We start from the raw sequence: 18,908 nt of genomic DNA, 5'->3' as shown, positions 1-18,908 counted from the left end.
CTTGGCGGCCATTTTGTGGCGAACTCTGAGAATTGGCGATTTTCGTGTTTTCCCACAATATGGGGAAAAGACGCTTTTGTTTGAGCCATTTTCACGCAATTGCACACACTTGCTGCCAGCTCCAGTCTACAAACACCCCAGGAGTGTCGTTGACCTTTGACCTTGGGAAAAGGCCGCCATCTGGAATTTTCTCAAAAAAGCACCTTTAGCACCAGATACAAACGAAAACTCGTCGTTGGAATTTTCATCAATCGTCTCGTAACTTTTCGGGCACCAACGGCCAGCTACTCTGGAAAAAACGTTGGAATTAGAAGTTGTAGATTTTGAACGGCGTGCGCGTGGCGAACTAGCAAAGTGGCGCACTGTTATAACTCCTGTTTTTCAAAGGACTACTGTGAAATTTGAATGCATGCATTAATGCCTGAAACAGAATACATTGAAAAACACTGGATATGGACATATAAGGAATGTGGGCGTGGTTAGCATAAAACCGCTGTTGCTAAGGACAACAAAAAGTTTACTTTTACCGATTTGTCCGAAACTGACGTCAACCTGTTCGTCCTCCCAAGGGGACCAAAACATAAAATGGTTGCTTTGGAGATAAAATCAACAGAAAAGCTGCCATTTTGGAAAAAGTGGGTTTTTTAATCAACTTATGACATATAGCTCTCACCAATGGAGGAATGTGTTTTTTCTAGTCAGTTGATGATGCTGATCGCTATGCTAGCACTTTTAGCCACGATAGCATAGCTAGCGTAGTTAGCATAATTAGCATTTTAGGTAATGTGTTTTTCTGAGTCAGTTGATGATGCTGATCGCTATGCTAGCACTTTTAGCTGTGTTAGCATAACTAGCATAGTAAGCATAATTAGCATTTTTAAAAATGTGTTTTCCTGAGTCAGTTGATGATGCTGATCGCTATGCTTGCACTTTTAGCCACATTAGGATAGTTAGCATAGTTAGCATAATTAGCAAATGCCGTTTTGATTAGCCTTTATCAAAAGTGGGCGGTGAGGGAGGCGGTGGTGCGTAAATTTGGGCATGGAGGCGGTGGTGCGTAGAGTTGGGCGTGGAGGCGGGTTGCGTCTGCGGGCCATACAACGCCGCTTGCGGCTTTAATTATGGCCCGCAGCAGCAGTCACTGACTGCAAGGACCATATTGTTTTCGCAGTTGGAACGACGACTTCGCCGCCTTTCAGCGAGAATTTGACCCCCGCCGCATGCTCGAAAAGTCACCAAAATGTGCACACACCTGGGATAAATTGCAAATGAATTTTCCACAAAGTCAACGTCACCCCCCCGAAGACGATGACATCACGGCCAGCGATCCCGTCAAAAAAATGAATGGGCCGAAAATCGCGTATGGGGCCGAACAAAATGTACTTCAAAATACAGTCGCCAAACCAATACACACGTGTCGGGGATATCCCAAAGATGTTTTGAAATCATTATGGGACGGCCACACGACCTACGGCTTGGCGGCCATTTTGTGGCGAACTCTGAGAATTGGCGATTTTCGTGTTTTCCCACAATATGGGGAAAAGACACTTTTGTTTGAACGATTTTCAAGCAATTGCACACACTTGCTGCCAGCTCCAGTCTACAAACACCCTAGAAGTGTCGTTGACCTTTGACCTTGGGAAAAGGCCGCCATCTGGAATTTTCTCAAAAAAGCACCTTTAGCACCAGATACAAACGAAAACTCGTCGTTGGAATTTTCATCAATCGTCTCGTAACTTTTCGGGCACCAACGGCCAGCTACTCTGGAAAAAATGTTGGAATTAGAAGTTGTAGATTTTGAATGACGTGCGCGTGGCGAGCTAGCAACCGTTGCCATCTTGGCTAGCTCGCACATTTTTCATTGGAACGTCGAGAAGAGGAAATATGCGATTCCTTGGCCCGCGCTGAACAAAACGATGCTACGCACGACAAGATCGATAAAGGAATGTGGGCGTGGTAAGCAAAAAACCGTCGCAAAAAAATGTGCCGACTCGGCAAAAACGAAAACATTTGGAACTTTTTTTTTGAGAATCGACTAACGAAACCAATATACCCTTGTCCGCGATATCCAAAGGACATTTTGAAATCATTACGGGATGGTGACACGACCTACGGTTTGGCGGCCATTTTGTGCCAAAATCTGTCGTTTTGCGTTTTTCGCGTTTTTACACAATATGGAAAAATAAACATTTTTTCGAGCGATTTTCACGAAATTTGACTCACATGTTGCTAGAGCAAGTCCACAACTACCTCTGGAGTTTCGTCCACATTTGACCTCGGGAAAAGGCCGCCATCTTGAATTTTCTATAAAAAACGCCTTTACCCCTGGATTCAATCGTAAACTTGTCGTTGGAATTTTCCGCGATCGTCTCGAAACTTTTTGGGCATCAACGTCAAGCTACTGTGAAAAAAATGTTGCAATTAGAAGTTGTAGATTTTGAACGGCGTCCGCGTGGCGAGCCCGCAAAGTCGCGCACTGCTATTCCTCATACCTTATTATGGCCCGCAGCAGCAGTCACTGACTGCAAGGACCATATTGTTTTCGCAGTTGGAACGACGACTTCGCCGCCTTTCAGCGAGAATTTGACCCCGCCGCATGCTCGAAAAGTCACCAAAATGTGCACACACCTGGGATAAATTGCAAATGAATTTTCCACAAAGTCAACGTCACCCCCCCGAAGACGATGACATCACGGCCAGCGATCCCGTCAAAAAAATGAATGGGCCGAAAATCGCGTATGGGGCCGAACAAAATGTACTTCAAAATACAGTCGCCAAACCAATACACACGTGTCGGGGATATCCCAAAGATGTTTTGAAATCATTATGGGACGGCCACACGACCTACGGCTTGGCGGCCATTTTGTGGCGAACTCTGAGAATTGGCGATTTTCGTGTTTTCCCACAATATGGGGAAAAGACACTTTTGTTTGAACGATTTTCAAGCAATTGCACACACTTGCTGCCAGCTCCAGTCTACAAACACCCTAGAAGTGTCGTTGACCTTTGACCTTGGGAAAAGGCCGCCATCTGGAATTTTCTCAAAAAAGCACCTTTAGCACCAGATACAAACGAAACTCGTCGTTGGAATTTTCATCAATCGTCTCGTAACTTTTCGGGCACCAACGGCCAGCTACTCTGGAAAAAATGTTGGAATTAGAAGTTGTAGATTTTGAATGACGTGCGCGTGGCGAGCTAGCAACCGTTGCCATCTTGGCTAGCTCGCACATTTTTCATTGGAACGTCGAGAAGAGGAAATATGCGATTCCTTGGCCCGCGCTGAACAAAACGATGCTACGCACGACAAGATCGATAAAGGAATGTGGGCGTGGTAAGCAAAAAACCGTCGCAAAAAAATGTGCCGACTCGGCAAAAACGAAAACATTTGGAACTTTTTTTTTGAGAATCGACTAACGAAACCAATATACCCTTGTCCGCGATATCCAAAGGACATTTTGAAATCATTACGGGATGGTGACACGACCTACGGTTTGGCGGCCATTTTGTGCCAAAATCTGTCGTTTTGCGTTTTTCGCGTTTTTACACAATATGGAAAAATAAACATTTTTTCGAGCGATTTTCACGAAATTTGACTCACATGTTGCTAGAGCAAGTCCACAACTACCTCTGGAGTTTCGTCCACCTTTGACCTCGGGAAAAGGCCGCCATCTTGAATTTTCTATAAAAAACGCCTTTACCCCTGGATTCAATCGTAAACTTGTCGTTGGAATTTTCCGCGATCGTCTCGAAACTTTTTGGGCATCAACGTCAAGCTACTGTGAAAAAAATGTTGCAATTAGAAGTTGTAGATTTTGAACGGCGTCCGCGTGGCGAGCCCGCAAAGTCGCGCACTGCTATTCCTCATACCTTATTATGGCCCGCAGCAGCAGTCACTGACTGCAAGGACCATATTGTTTTCGCAGTTGGAACGACGACTTCGCCGCCTTTCAGCGAGAATTTGACCCCCGCCGCATGCTCGAAAAGTCACCAAAATGTGCACACACCTGGGATAAATTGCAAATGAATTTTCCACAAAGTCAACGTCACCCCCCCGAAGACGATGACATCACGGCCAGCGATCCCGTCAAAAAAATGAATGGGCCGAAAATCGCGTATGGGGGCCGAACAAAATGTACTTCAAAATACAGTCGCCAAACCAATACACACGTGTCGGGGATATCCCAAAGATGTTTTGAAATCATTATGGGACGGCCACACGACCTACGGCTTGGCGGCCATTTTGTGGCGAACTCTGAGAATTGGCGATTTTCGTGTTTTCCCACAATATGGGGAAAAGACACTTTTGTTTGAACGATTTTCAAGCAATTGCACACACTTGCTGCCAGCTCCAGTCTACAAACACCCTAGAAGTGTCGTTGACCTTTGACCTTGGGAAAAGGCCGCCATCTGGAATTTTCTCAAAAAAGCACCTTTAGCACCAGATACAAACGAAAACTCGTCGTTGGAATTTTCATCAATCGTCTCGTAACTTTTCGGGCACCAACGGCCAGCTACTCTGGAAAAAATGTTGGAATTAGAAGTTGTAGATTTTGAACGGCGTGCGCGTGGCGAACTAGCAAAGTGGCGCACTGTTATAACTCCTATGTTTTTCAAAGGACTACTGTGAAATTTGAATGCATGCATTAATGCCTGAAACAGAATACATTGAAAACACTGGATATGGACATATAAGGAATGTGGGCGTGGTTAGCATAAAACCACTGTTGCTAAGGACAACAAAAAGTTTACTTTTACCGATTTGTCCGAAACTGACGTCAACCTGTTCGTCCTCCCAAGGGGACCAAAACATAAAATGGTTGCTATGGAGATAAAATCAACAGAAAAGCTGCCATTTTGGAAAAAGTGGGTTTTTTAATCAACTTATGACATATAGCTCTCACCAATGGAGGTATGTGTTTTTTCTAGTCAGTTGATGATGCTGATCGCTATGCTAGCACTTTTAGCCACAATAGCATAGCTAGCGTAGTAAGCATAATTAGCATTTTAGGTAATGTGTTTTTCTGAGTCAGTTGATGATGCTGATCGCTATGCTAGCACTTTTAGCTGTGTTAGCATAACTAGCATAGTAAGCATAATTAGCATTTTTAAAAATGTGTTTTCCTGAGTCAGTTGATGATGCTGATCGCTATGCTTGCACTTTTAGCCACATTAGGATAGTTAGCATAGTTAGCATAATTAGCAAATGCCGTTTTGATTAGCCTTTATCAAAAGTGGGCGGTGAGGGAGGCGGTGGTGCGTAAATTTGGGCATGGAGGCGGTGGTGCGTAGAGTTGGGCGTGGAAGGCGGGTTGCGTCTGCGGGCCATACAACGCCGCTTGCGGCTTTAATTATGGCCCGCAGCACTCACAGAGTGCAAGGACCATATTGTAACTGGTACGAGGGTCGAACACTCAAAAAGTCCAAAACGTCAAAAAAACGCGTCAAAACGCCAAAAAATGGGGTCAAAAGTCGCCCAAAGCACACAACGAGACGACAATTGTGTAACGCAACAAAAATACACACACACACGCACAACACCAACGCAAAAACGTAAAAATTGTAGTCGCAAAAATGACGACAAAAACCCAAAAAAGCCCCAAAAAGCCCTCAAAAGACGGGTTTAAAGCCAAAAAGACATGCCCAGCCTATAGTAAAAGACAGGCCGCATTGAAATACATAGGCCACCTGACTGCAAAAACTTCTATATTGTTTTTCGAATGTTTTTTTATTATTATTATTATTATTATTGTTTCTAACGGCGTCTTTGAGCTCAAATTTGACCCCCGCCACATACCCGAAAACTCACCAAAATTGGCACACATCTGGGATAAATTGAAAATGAATTTTCGGCAAAGAAAACGTCAACCCCCCCACGACGATGACATCACGGCGAGCGTTCTCGTAAAAAAAATGAATGGGCCGAAAATCGCTTATGGGGCCAAAAAAAAATATTTTGGAATACAGTTACGAACCCAAAACACGCGTGTTGGAGATATCCCAAAGAAGTTATGAAATCATTATGGGATGGCCACACGACCTACGGCTTGGCGGCCATTTTGTGGCGAACTCAGAGAAATGGCGATTTTCGTGTTTTTTGACAATATGGGAAAACTACCCTTTTGTTCAAGCGATTTTCACGAAATTTCATACACATGCCACAAACACGATTCTACAACTACCAAAGAAGTTTTGTTGACCTTTGACCTTGGGAAGGGGCGGCCATCTTGAATTTTCATAAAAAAGCACCTTTAGTAACGTATACAAACGAAAACTCGTCCTAGGGATTTTTATCGATCTTTTTGAAACTTCTCAGGCATCAATGGCAAGCTACTGTGGACAAAATGTTGGAATTAGAAGTTGTAGAATTTGAAACGCGTGCGCGTGGCGAATTCGCAACCGTCGTCATTTTAGCTAGCTCGCACATATTTTATCGGAATAGCCTGAAACTGAAATATGCGATACCCTGGCCCACACTGAACAAAACGATGTCACATACGACAAAATCGATAAAGGAATGTGGCCGTGGTAAACAAAAAACCGTCGCAAAAAAAAGTGCTGACTCGGCAAAAAAGAAATTTTTCGGATTTTATTTTTAAGAATCGGCTAACGAAACCCAGATAACTTTGTCGGGTATATCCAAAGAAAGTTTTGAAATCATTACGTGATGGCCACCTGACCTACGGTTTGGCGGCCATTTTGTGCCAAAATCTGCCATTTTGAGTTTTTCGCGTTTTTACACGATATGGAAAAATGAACTTTTTTTCGAGCGATTTTCACGAAATTTGACTCGCATGTCCCTAGCGTAAGTCTACAATCATCTTTGGAGTTTCGTCGACCTTTGACCTCGGGAAAAGGCGGCCATCTTGAATTTTCTATAAAAAACACCTTAACCACCAGATTCAAACGTAAACTTGTCGTTGGAATTTTCTTCGATCGTCTCAAAACTTTTTGGGCATCAATGGCAAGCTACTGTGTAAAAAATGTTGGAATTAGAAGTTGTAGATTTTGAACGGCGTGCGCGTGGCAAGCTAGCAAAGTGGCGCACTGTTATAACTCCCATGCATTTCAATACAATACAGTGAAAATTGAATGCATGCATTAATGCCTGAAACTGAATACATTGAAAAACACTGGATATGGACATACAAGGAATGTGGGCGTGGTTAGCATAAAACCACTGTTGCTAAGGACGACAAAAAGTTTACTTCTACCGATTTGTCCGAAACTGACGTCAATCTGTTCGTCCTCCCGAGGGGACCAAAACATAAAATGGTTGCTATGGAGATAAAATCAACAGAAAAGCCGCCATTTTGGAAAAAGTGGGCTTTTTAGCAACTTATGACATATAACTCTCACCAATGGAGGAATGTGTTTTTCTGAGTCAGTTGATGATGCTGATCGCTATGCTAGCAATTTTAGCCACATTAGCATAGCTAGCATAGTTAGCATTTTAGGTAATGTGTTTTTCTGAGTCAGTTGATGATGCTGATCGCTATGCTAGCACTTTTAGCCACATTAGCATAGCTAGCATAGTTAGCATAATTAGCATTTTAGGTAATGTGTTTTTCTGAGTCAGTTGATGATGCTGATCGCTATGCTAGCACTTTTAGCCACATTAGCATAGTTAGCATAATTAGCATAATTAGCATTTTAGGTAATGTGTTTTTCTGAGTCAGTTGATGATGCTGATCGCTATGCTAGCACTATTAGCCACATTAGCATAGCTAGCATAGTTAGCATAATTAGCATTTTAGGTAATGTGTTTTTCTGAGTCAGTTGATGATGCTGATAGCTATGCTAGCACTTTTAGCCACATTAGCATGGCTAGCATAGTTAGCATAATTAGCATTTCAGGAAAATGTGTTTTTCTGAGTCAGTTGATGATGCTGATCGCTATGCTAGCAATTTTAGCTATGTTAGCATAGCTAGCATAGTTAGCATAATTAGCATTTTAAGTAATGTGTTTTTCTGAGTCAGTTGATGATGCTGATCGCTATGCTAGCACTTTTAGCTATGTTAGCATAACTAGCATAGCATAATTAGCATTTTAGGTAATGTTTTTTTCTGAGTAAGTTGAAGATGCTGATCGCAATGCTAGCACTTTTAGCCACATTAGCATAGCTAGCATAGTTAGCATAGTTAGCATTGTAGGTAATGTGTTTTTCTGAGAGAGTTGATTATGCTAATCGCTATGCTAGGACTTTTAGTCACATTAGCATAGTTAGCATAGTTAGCATTATTAGCAAATCCAGCCTTGACTAGCTTTTAATTTGTGGGCGGTGAGGGCGGTGAGGGCGGAGAGGGCCGCGGTGTTGCGTAGAATTGGGCGTGGAAGGCGGGTTGCGTCTGCGGGCCATACAACGCCGCTTGCGGCTTTATTATTCTTCCCGTTTCTAACGGATCCGTAGATCGCAAATTTGACCCCCGCCACATACCCGAAAACTCACCAAAATTGGCACACACCTAGGATAAATTGAAAATGAATTTTCGGCAAAGAGAACATCACCCCCCCCACGATGATGACATCACGGCGAGCGTTCCCGTAAAAAAAATGAATGGGCCTAAAATCGCTTATGGGGCCAAAAAAAAATATTTCGAAATACAGTTACAAAACCAAAACACGCGTGTTGGAGATATCCCAAAGAAGTTCTGAAATCATTATGGGATGGCCACACGACCTACGGCTTGGCGGCCATTTTGTGGTGAACTCAGAGAAATGGCGATTTTCGTGTTTTTTCACAATATGGGAAAACGACACTTTTCTTCAAGCGATTTTCACGAAATTGCATACACATGCCACAAACACGATTCTACAACTGCCAAAGAAGTTTCGTTGACCTTTGACCTTGGTAAGGGGCGGCCATCTTGGATTTTCAAAAAAAAGCACCTTTAGTAACAGATACAAACGAAAACTCGTCCTAGGGATTTTTATCGATCTTTTTGAAACTTCTCAGGCATCAATGGCAAGCTACTGTGGACAAAATGTTGGAATTAGAAGTTGTAGAATTTGAAACGCGTGCGCGTGGCGAATTCGCAACCGTCGCCATTTTAGCTAGGTCGCACATATTTTATCGGAATAGCCTGAAACTGAAATATGCGATACCCTGGCCCACACTGAACAAAACGATGTCACATACGACAAAATCGATAAAGGAATGTGGCCGTGGTAAACAAAAAACCGTCGCAAAAAAAAGTGCTGATTCGGCAAAAAAAATTTTTTCGGATTTTATTTTTAAGAATCGGCTAACGAAACCCAGATAACTTTGTCGGGTATATCCAAAGAAAGTTTTGAAATCATTACGTGATGGCGACACGACCTACGGTTTGGCTGCCATTTTGTGCCAAAATCTGCCATTTTGAGTTTTTCGCGTTTTTACACGATATGGAAAAATGAACTTTTTTTCGAGCGATTTTCACGAAATTTGACGCGCATGTCCCTAGCGTAAGTCTACAATCACCTCTGGAGTTTCGTCGACCTTTGACCTCGGGAAAAGGCGGCCATCTTGAATTTTCTATAAAAAACACCTTAACCACCAGATTCAAACGTAAACTTGTCGTTGGAATTTTCTTCGATCGTCTCAAAACTTTTTGGGTATCAATGGCAAGCTACTGTGTAAAAAATGTTGAAATTAGAAGTTGTAGATTTTGAACGGCGTGCGCGTGGCAAGCTAGCAAAGTGGCGCACTGTTATAACTCCCATGCATTTCAATACAATACAGTGAAAATTGAATGCATGCATTAATGCCTGAAACTGAATACATTGAAAAACACTGGATATGGACATATAAGGAATGTGGGCGTGGTTACCATGAAACCTCTGTTGCTAAAGACAACAAAAATTTTACTTTTACCGATTTGTCCGAAACTGACGTCAATCTGTTCGTCCTCTCGAGGGGACCAAAACACAAAATGGTTGCTATGGAGATAAAATCAACAGAAAAGCCGCCATTTTGGAAAAAGTGTTTTTTTTTATCAAATTATGACATAGCTCTCACCAATGGAGGAATGTGTTTTTCTGAGTCAGTTGATAATGCTGATCACTATGCTAGCACTTTTAGCCACATTAGCATAGCTAGCATAGTTAGCATAATTAGCATTTTAGGTAATGTGTTTTTCTGAGTCAGTTGATGATGCTGATCGCTATGCTAGCACTTTTAGCCACATTAGCATAGCTAGCATAGTTAGCATAATTAGCATTTTAGGTAATGTGTTTTTCTGAGTCAGTTGATGATGCTGATCGCTATGCTAGCACTTTTAGCCACATTAGCATAGTTAGCATAATTAGCATAATTAGCATTTTAGGTAATGTGTTTTTCTGAGTCAGTTGATGATGCTGATCGCTATGCTAGCACTATTAGCCACATTAGCATAGCTAGCATAGTTAGCATAAGTAGCATTTTAGGTAATGTGTTTTTCTGAGTCAGTTGATGATGCTGATCGCTATGCTAGCACTTTTAGCTATGTTAGCATAACTAGCATAGTTAGCATAATTAGCATTTTAGGTAATGTGTTTTTCTGAGTCAGTGGATGATGCTGATCGCTATGCTAGCACTTTTAGCTATGTTAGCATAGCTAGCATAGTTAGCATAATTAGCATTTTAGGTAATGTGTTTTTCTGAGTCAGTTGAAGATGCTGATTGCTATGCTAGCACTTTTAGCCACATTAGCATAGCTAGCATAGTTAGCATAATTAGCATTTTAGGTAATCTGTTTTTCTGAGTCAGCTGATGATGCTGATCGCTATGCTAGCACTTTTAGCCACATTAGCATAGCTAGCATAGTTAGCATAATTAGCATATGCAGTTTTGACTAGCCTTCATCAAAAGTGGGCAGTGAGGGCGGTGAGGGCGGTGAGGGCGGTGGTGCGTAGAGTTGGGCGTGGAAGGCGGGTTGCGTCTGCGGGCCATACAACGCCGCTTGCGGCTTTAATTATGGCCCGCAGCAGTCATAGACTGCAAGGACCATATTGTAACTGGTACGAGGGTCGAACACTCAAAAAGTCCAAAACGTCAAAAAAACGCGTCAAAACGCCAAAAAATGGGGTCAAAAGTCGCCCAAAGCACACACCGACACGACAATTGTGTAACGCAACAAAAATACACACACACACGCACAACACCAACGCACAAACGTCAAAATTGTAGTCGCAAAAATGATGACAAAAACCCAAAAAAGCCCCAAAAAGCCCTCAAAAGACGGGTTTAAAGCCAAAAAGACATGCCCAGCCTATAGTAAAAGACAGGCCGCATTGAAATACATAGGCCACCTGACTGCAAAAACTTCTATATTGTTTCTGCTTCGTTTCATTATTATTATTATTCTTCTTGCACACTAACGGCGTCTTTGAGCTTAATTTTGACCCCCGCCACATACCCGAAAACTCACCAAAATTGGCACACACCTGGGATAAATTGAAAATGAATTTTCGGCAAAGAGAACGCCACCCCCCCGAAGTCGATGACATCACGGCGAGCGATCCCGTAAAAAAAATGAATGGGCCGAAAATCGCTTATGGGGCCAAAAAAAAATATTTTGAAATACAGTTACGAAACCAAAACACGCGTGTTGGAGATATCCCAAAGAAGTTATGAAATCATTATGGGATGGCCACACGACCTACGGCTTGGCGGCCATTTTGTGGCGAACTCAGAGAAATGGCGATTTTCGTGTTTTTTGACAATATGGGAAAACTACACTTTTGTTCAAGCGATTTTCACGAAATTTCATACACATGCCACAAACACGATTCTACAACTACCAAAGACGTTTTGTTGACCTTTGACCTTGGGAAGGGGCGGCCATCTTGAATTTTCATAAAAAAGCACCTTTATTGACGGATACAAACGAAAACTCGTCCTAGGGATTTTTATCGATCTTTTTGAAACTTCTCGGGCATCAATGGCAAGCTACTGTGGACAAAATGTTGGAATTAGAAGTTGTAGAATTTGAAACGCGTGCACGTGGCGAATTCGCAACCGTCGCCATTTTAGCTAGCTCGCACATATTTTATCGGAATAGCCTGAAACTGAAATATGCGATACCCTGGCCCACACTGAACAAAACGATGTCACGCATGACAAAATCGATAAAGGAATGTGGCCGTGGTAAACAAAAAACCGTCGCAAAAAAAAGTGCTGACTCGGCTAAAAAAAAATTTTTCGGATTTTATTTTTAAGAATCGGCTAACGAAACTCAGATAACTTTGTCAGGTATATCCAAAGAAAGTTTTGAAATCATTACGTGATGGCGACACGACCTACGGTTTGGCGGCCATTTTGTGCCAAAATCTACCATTTTGCGTTTTTCGCGTTTTTACACAATATGGAAAAATGAACTTTTTTTCGAGCGATTTTGACGAAATTTGACTCGCATGTCCCTAGCGTAAGTGTATAATCACCTCTGGAGTTTCGTCGACCTTTGACCTCGGGAAAAGGCGGCCATCTTGAATTTTCTATAAAAAACACCTTTACCACCGGATTCAAACGTAAACTTGTCGTTGGAAATTTCATCAATCGTCTCGAAACTTTTTGGGCATCAATGGCAAGCTACTGTGGAAAAAATGTTGGAATTAGAAGTTGTAGATTTTGAACGGCGTGTGCGTGGCAAGCTAGCAAAGTGGCGCACTGTTATAACTCTCATGCATTTCAATACAATACAGTGAAAATTGAATGCATGCACTCATGCCTGAAACAGATTACATTGAAAAACACTGGATATGGACATATAAGGAATGTGGGCGTGGTTAGCATAAAACCACTGTTGCTAAGGACGACAAAAAGTTTACTTTTACCGATTTGTCCGAAACTGACGTCAATCTGTTCGTCCTCCCGAGGGGACCAAAACATAAAATGGTTGCTATGGAGATAAAATCAAAAGAAAAGCCGCCATTTTGGAAAAAGTGTTTTTTTTAGCAACTTATGACATATAACTCTTACCAATGGAGGAATTTGTTTTTCTGAGTCAGTTGATGATGCTGATCGCTAAACTAGCACTTTTAGCTAAGTTAGCATAACTAGCATAGTTAGCATAATTAGCATTTTAGGTAATGTGTTTTTCTGAGTTAGTTGATGATGCTGATCGCTATGCTAGCACTTTTAGCCACATTAGCATAGCTAGCATAGTTAGCATAATTAGCATTTTTAAAAATGTGTTTTTCTGAGTCAGTTGAAGATGCTGATTGCTATGCTAGCACTTTTAGCCACATTAGCATAGTTAGCATAGTTAGCATAATTAGCATTTTAGGTAATGTGTTTTTCTGAGTCAGTTGATGATGCTGATCGCTATGCTAGCACTTTTAGCCACATTAGCATAGCTAGCATAGTTAGCATAATTAGCATTTTAGGAAATGTGTTTTTTTGAGTCAGTTGATGATGCTAATCGCAATGCTAGCTCATTTAGGCACATTAGCATAGCTAGCATAGTAAGCATAATTAGCATTTTAGGAAATGTGTTTTTCTGAGAGAGTTGATTATGCTGATCGCTATGCTAGGACTTTTAGTCACATTAGCATAGTTAGCATAGTTAGCATTATGAGCAAATCCAGCCTTGATTAGCTTTTAATTTGTGGGCGGTGAGGGCGGAGAGGGCCGCGGTAGTGCGTAGAGTTGGGCGTGGAAGGCGGGTTGCGTCTGCGGGCCATACAACGCCGCTTGCGGCTTTAATTATTATTATTCTTGTCCTATAACGGCGTCTTTGAGCTTAATTTTGACCCCCGCCACATACCCGAAAACTCACCAAAATTGGCACACACCTGGGATAAATTGAAAATGAATTTTTGGCAAAGAGAACGCCACCCCCCCGAAGTCGATGACATCACGGCGAGCGATCCCGTAAAAAAAATGAATGGGCCGAAAATCGCTTATGGGGCCAAAAAAAAAAATTTTGAAATACAGTTACGAAACCAAAACACGCGTGTTGGAGATATCCCAAAGAAGTTATGAAATCATTATGGGATGCCCACACGACCTACGGCTTGGCGGCCATTTTGTGGCGAACTCAGAGAAATGGCGATTTTCGTGTTTTTTGACAATATGGGAAAACTACACTTTTGTTAAAGCGATTTTCACGAAATTTCATACACATGCCACAAACACGATTCTACAACTACCAAAGAAGTTTTGTTGACCTTTGACCTTGGGAAGGGGCGGCCATCTTGAATTTTCATAAAAAAGCACCTTTAGTAACGTATACAAACGAAAACTCGTCCTAGGGATTTTTATCGATCTTTTTGAAACTTCTCAGGCATCAATGGCAAGCTACTGTGGACAAAATGTTGGAATTAGAAGTTGTAGAATTTGAAACGCGTGCGCGTGGCGAATTCGCAACCGTCGCCATTTTAGCTAGCTCGCACATATTTTATCGGAATAGCCTGAAACTGAAATATGCGATACCCTGGCCCACACTGAACAAAACAATGTCACATACGACAAAATCAATAAAGGAATGTGGCCGTGGTAAACAAAAAACCGTCGCAAAAAAAAGTGCTGACTCGGCAAAAAAAATTTTTTTCGGATTTTATTTTTAAGAATCGGCTAACGAAACCCAGATAACTTTGTCGGGTATATCCAAACAAAGTTTTGAAATCATTACGTGATGGCCACACGACCTAGGGTTTGGCGGCCATTTTGTGCCAAAATCTGCCATTTTGAGTTTTTCGCGTTTTTACACGATATGGAAAAATGAACTTTTTTATGAGCGATTTTCACGAAATTTGACTCGCATGTCCCTAGCGTAAGTCTACAATCACCTTTGGAGTTTCGTCGACCTTTGACCTCGGGAAAAGGCGGCCATCTTGAATTTCTATAAAAAACACCTTAACCACCAGATTCAAACGTAAACTTGTCGTTGGAATTTTCTTCGATCGTCTCAAAACTTTTTGGGCATCAATGGCAAGCTACTGTGTAAAAAATGTTGGAATTAGAAGTTGTAGATTTTGAACGGCGTGCGCGTGGCAAGCTAGCAAAGTGGCGCACTGTTATAACTCCCATGCATTTCAATACAATACAGTGAAAATTGAATGCATGCATTAATGCCTGAAACTGAATACATTGAAAAACACTGGATATGGACATATAAGGAATGTGGGCGTGGTTAGCATAAAACCACTGTTGCTAAGGACGACAAAAAGTTTACTTTTACCGATTTGTCCGAAACTGACGTCAATCTGTTCGTCCTCCCGAGGGGACCAAAACATAAAATGGTTGCTATGGAGATAAAATCAACAGAAAAGCCGCCATTTTGGAAAAAGTGGGCTTTTTAGCAACTTATGACATATAACTCTCACCAATGGAGGAATGTGTTTTTCTGAGTCAGTTGATGATGCTGATCGCTATGCTAGCAATTTTAGCCACATTAGTATAGCTAGCATAGTTAGCATAATTAGCCTTTTAGGAAATGTGTTTTTTTGAGTCAGTTGATGATGCTGATCGCTATGCTAGCACTTTTAGCTATGTTAGCATAGCTAGCATAGTTAGCATAATTAGCATTTTAGGTAATGTGTTTTTCTGAGTCAGTTGAAGATGCTGATTGCTATGCTAGCACTTTTAGCCACATTAGCATAGTTAGCATAGTTAGCATAATTAGCATTTTAGGTAATGTGTTTTTCTGAGTCAGTTGATGATGCTGATTGCTATGCTAGCACTTTTAGCCACATTAGCATAGCTAGTATAGTTAGCATAATTAGCATTTTAGGAAATGTGTTTTTTGGAGTCAGTTGATGATGCTAATCGCAATGCTAGCTCATTTAGGCACATTAGCATAGCTAGCATAGTTAGCATAATTAGCATTTTAGGAAATGTGTTTTTCTGAGAGAGTTGATTATGCTGATCGCTATGCTAGGACTTTTAGTCACATTAGCATAGTTAGCATAGTTAGCATTATGAGCAAATCCAGCCTTGATTAGCTTTTAATTTGTGGGCGGTGAGGGCGGAGAGGGCCGCGGTAGTGCATAGAGTTGGGCGTGGAAGGCGGGTTGCGTCTGCGGGCCATACAACGCCGCTTGCGGCTTTAATTATTATTATTCTTGCACACTAACGGCGTCTTTGAGCTTAATTTTGACCCCCGCCACATACCCGAAAACTCACCAAAATTGGCACACATCTGGGATAAATTGAAAATGAATTTTCGGCAAAGAGAACGTCACCCCCCCGAAGTCGATGACATCACAGCGAGCGTTCCCGTAAAAAAAATGAATGGGCCGAAAATCGCTTATGGGGCCAAAAAAAAATATTTCAAATTAGAGCAACGAAACCAAAACACGCGTGTTGGAGATATCCCAAAGAAGTTCTGAAATCATTATGGGATGGCCACACGACTTACGGCTTGGCGGCCATTTTGTGACGAACTCAGAGAAATGGCGATTTTCGTGTTTTTTCACAATATGGGAAAACGACACTTTTGTTCAAGCGATTTTCACGAAATTGCACACACATGCCACAAACACGATTCTACAACTACCAAAGAAGTTTTGTTGACCTTTGACCTTGGCAAGGGGCGGCCATCTTGAATTTTCATAAAAAAGCACCTTTAGTAACGGATACAAACGAAAACTCGTCCTAGGGATTTTTATCGATCTTTTTGAAACTTCTCGGGCATCAATGGCAAGCTACTGTGGACAAAATGTTGGAATTAGAAGTTGTAGAATTTGAAACGCGTGCGCGTGGCGAATTCGCAACCGTCGCCATTTTAGCTAGCTCGCACATATTTTATCGGAATAGCATTAAAATGAAATATGCGATACCCTGGCCCACACTGAACAAAACGATGTCACATACGACAAAATCGATAAAGGAATGTGGCCGTGGTAAACAAAAAACGATCGCAAAAAAAAGTGCTGACTCGGCAAAAAAATTTTTTTTCGGATTTTATTTTTAAGAATCGGCTAACGAAACCCAGATAACTTTGTCGAGTATATCCAAAGAAAGTTTTGAAATCATTACGTGATGGCGACACGACCTACGGTTTGGCGGCCATTTTGTGCCAAAATCTGCCATTTTGAGTTTTTCGCGATTTTACACAATATGGAAAAATGAACTTTTTTTCGAGCGATTTTCACCAAATTTGACGCGCATGTCCATAGCGTAAGTCTACAATCATCTCTGGAGTTTCGTCGACCTTTGACCTCGGGAAAAGGCGGCCATCTTGAATTTTCAATAAAAAACACCTTTACCACCAGATTCAAACGTAAACTTGTCGTTGGAATTTTCATCGATTGTCTCGAAACTTTTTTGACATCAATGGCAAGCTACTGTGGAAAAAATGTTGGAATTAGAAGTTGTAGATTTTGAACGGCGTGCGCGTGGCGAGCTAGCAAAGTGGCGCAGTATTATAACTCCCATGTATTTCAATACAATACAATGAAAATTGAATGCATGCATTAATGCCTGAAACTGAATACATTGAAAAACACTGGATATGGACATATAAGGAATGTGGGCGTGGTTAGCATAAAACCACTGTTGCTAAGGACAACAAAAACTTTACTTTTACCGATTTGTCCGAAACTGACGTCAATCTGTTCGTCCTCCCGAGGGTACCAAAACATAAAATGGTTGCTATGGAGAAAAAAATCAACAGAAAAGCCGCCATTTTGGAAAAAGTAGGTTTTTTATCAACTTATGACATGTAGCTCTCACCAATGGAGGAATGTGTTTTTCTGAGTCAGTTGATGATGCAGATCGCTATGCTAGCAATTTAGCTATATTAGCATTACTAGCATAGTTAGCATAATTAGCATTTTAGGTAATGTGTTTTTCTGAGTCAGTTGATGATGCTGATCGCTATGCTAGCACTTTTAGCCACATTAGCATAGCTAGCATAGTTAGCATAATTAGCATTTTAGGTAATGTGTTTTTCTGATTCAGTTGATGATGCTGATCGCTATGCTAGCACTTTTAGCCACATTAGCATAGCTAGTATAGTTAGCATAATTAGCATTTTAGGTAATGTGTTTTTCCGAGTCAGTTGATGATGCTGATCGCTATGCTAGCACTTTTAGCCACATTAGCATTGCTAGCATAGTTAGCATAATAGCATTTTAGGTGATGTGTTTTTCTGTGTCGGTTGATGATGCTGATCGCTATGCTAGCACTTTTAGCCACATTAGCATAGTTAGCATAGTTAGCATAATTAGCAAATCCAGCCTTGACTAGCTTTTAATTTGCGGGCTGTGAGGGCGGTGAGGTCAGCGGTGGTGCGTAGAGTTGGGCGTGGAGGCGGGTTGCGTCTGCGGGCCATACAACGCCGCTTGCGGCTTTAATTATTATTCTTGTTTCTAACGGATCCGTTGAGCTCAAATTTGACCCCCGCCACATACCCGAAAACTCACCAAAATTGGCACACACCTGGGATAAATTGAAAATGAATTTTCGGCAAAGAGAACGTCACCCCCCCGAAGTCGATGACATCACAGCGAGCGTTCCCGTAAAAAAAATGAATGGGCCGAAAATCGCTTATGGGGCCAAAAAATTTTTTTTTGAAATACAGTTACGAAACCCAAACACTTGTGTTGGAGATATCCCAAAGAAGTTCTGAAATTATTATGGGATGGCCACACGACTTACGGCTTGGCGGCCATTTTGTGGCAAACTCAGAGAAATGGCGATTTTCGTGTTTTTTCACAATATGGGAAAACGACACTTTTGTTCAAGCGATTTTCACGAAATTGCACACACATGCCACAAACACGATTCTACAACTACCAAAGAAGTTTTGTTGACCTTTGACCTTGGCAAGGGGCGGCCATCTTGGATTTTCAAAAAAAAGCACCTTTAGTAATGGATACAAACGAAAACTCGTCCAAGGGATTTTTATCGATCTTTTTGAAACTTCTAGGGCATCAATGGCAAGCTACTGTGGACAAAATGTTGGAATTAGAAGTTGTAGATTTTGAACGGCGTGCGCGTGGCGAA

Source organism: Oryzias latipes, chromosome 22 (genome assembly GCF_053564925.1).
Source record: "Oryzias latipes strain Hd-rR chromosome 22, Olatipes_Hd-rR_3.1".
NCBI lineage: Eukaryota > Metazoa > Chordata > Actinopteri > Beloniformes > Adrianichthyidae > Oryzias > Oryzias latipes.
The sequence above is the reverse complement of the archived record's forward strand: the minus strand, read 5'-3'. Positions refer to the sequence as shown.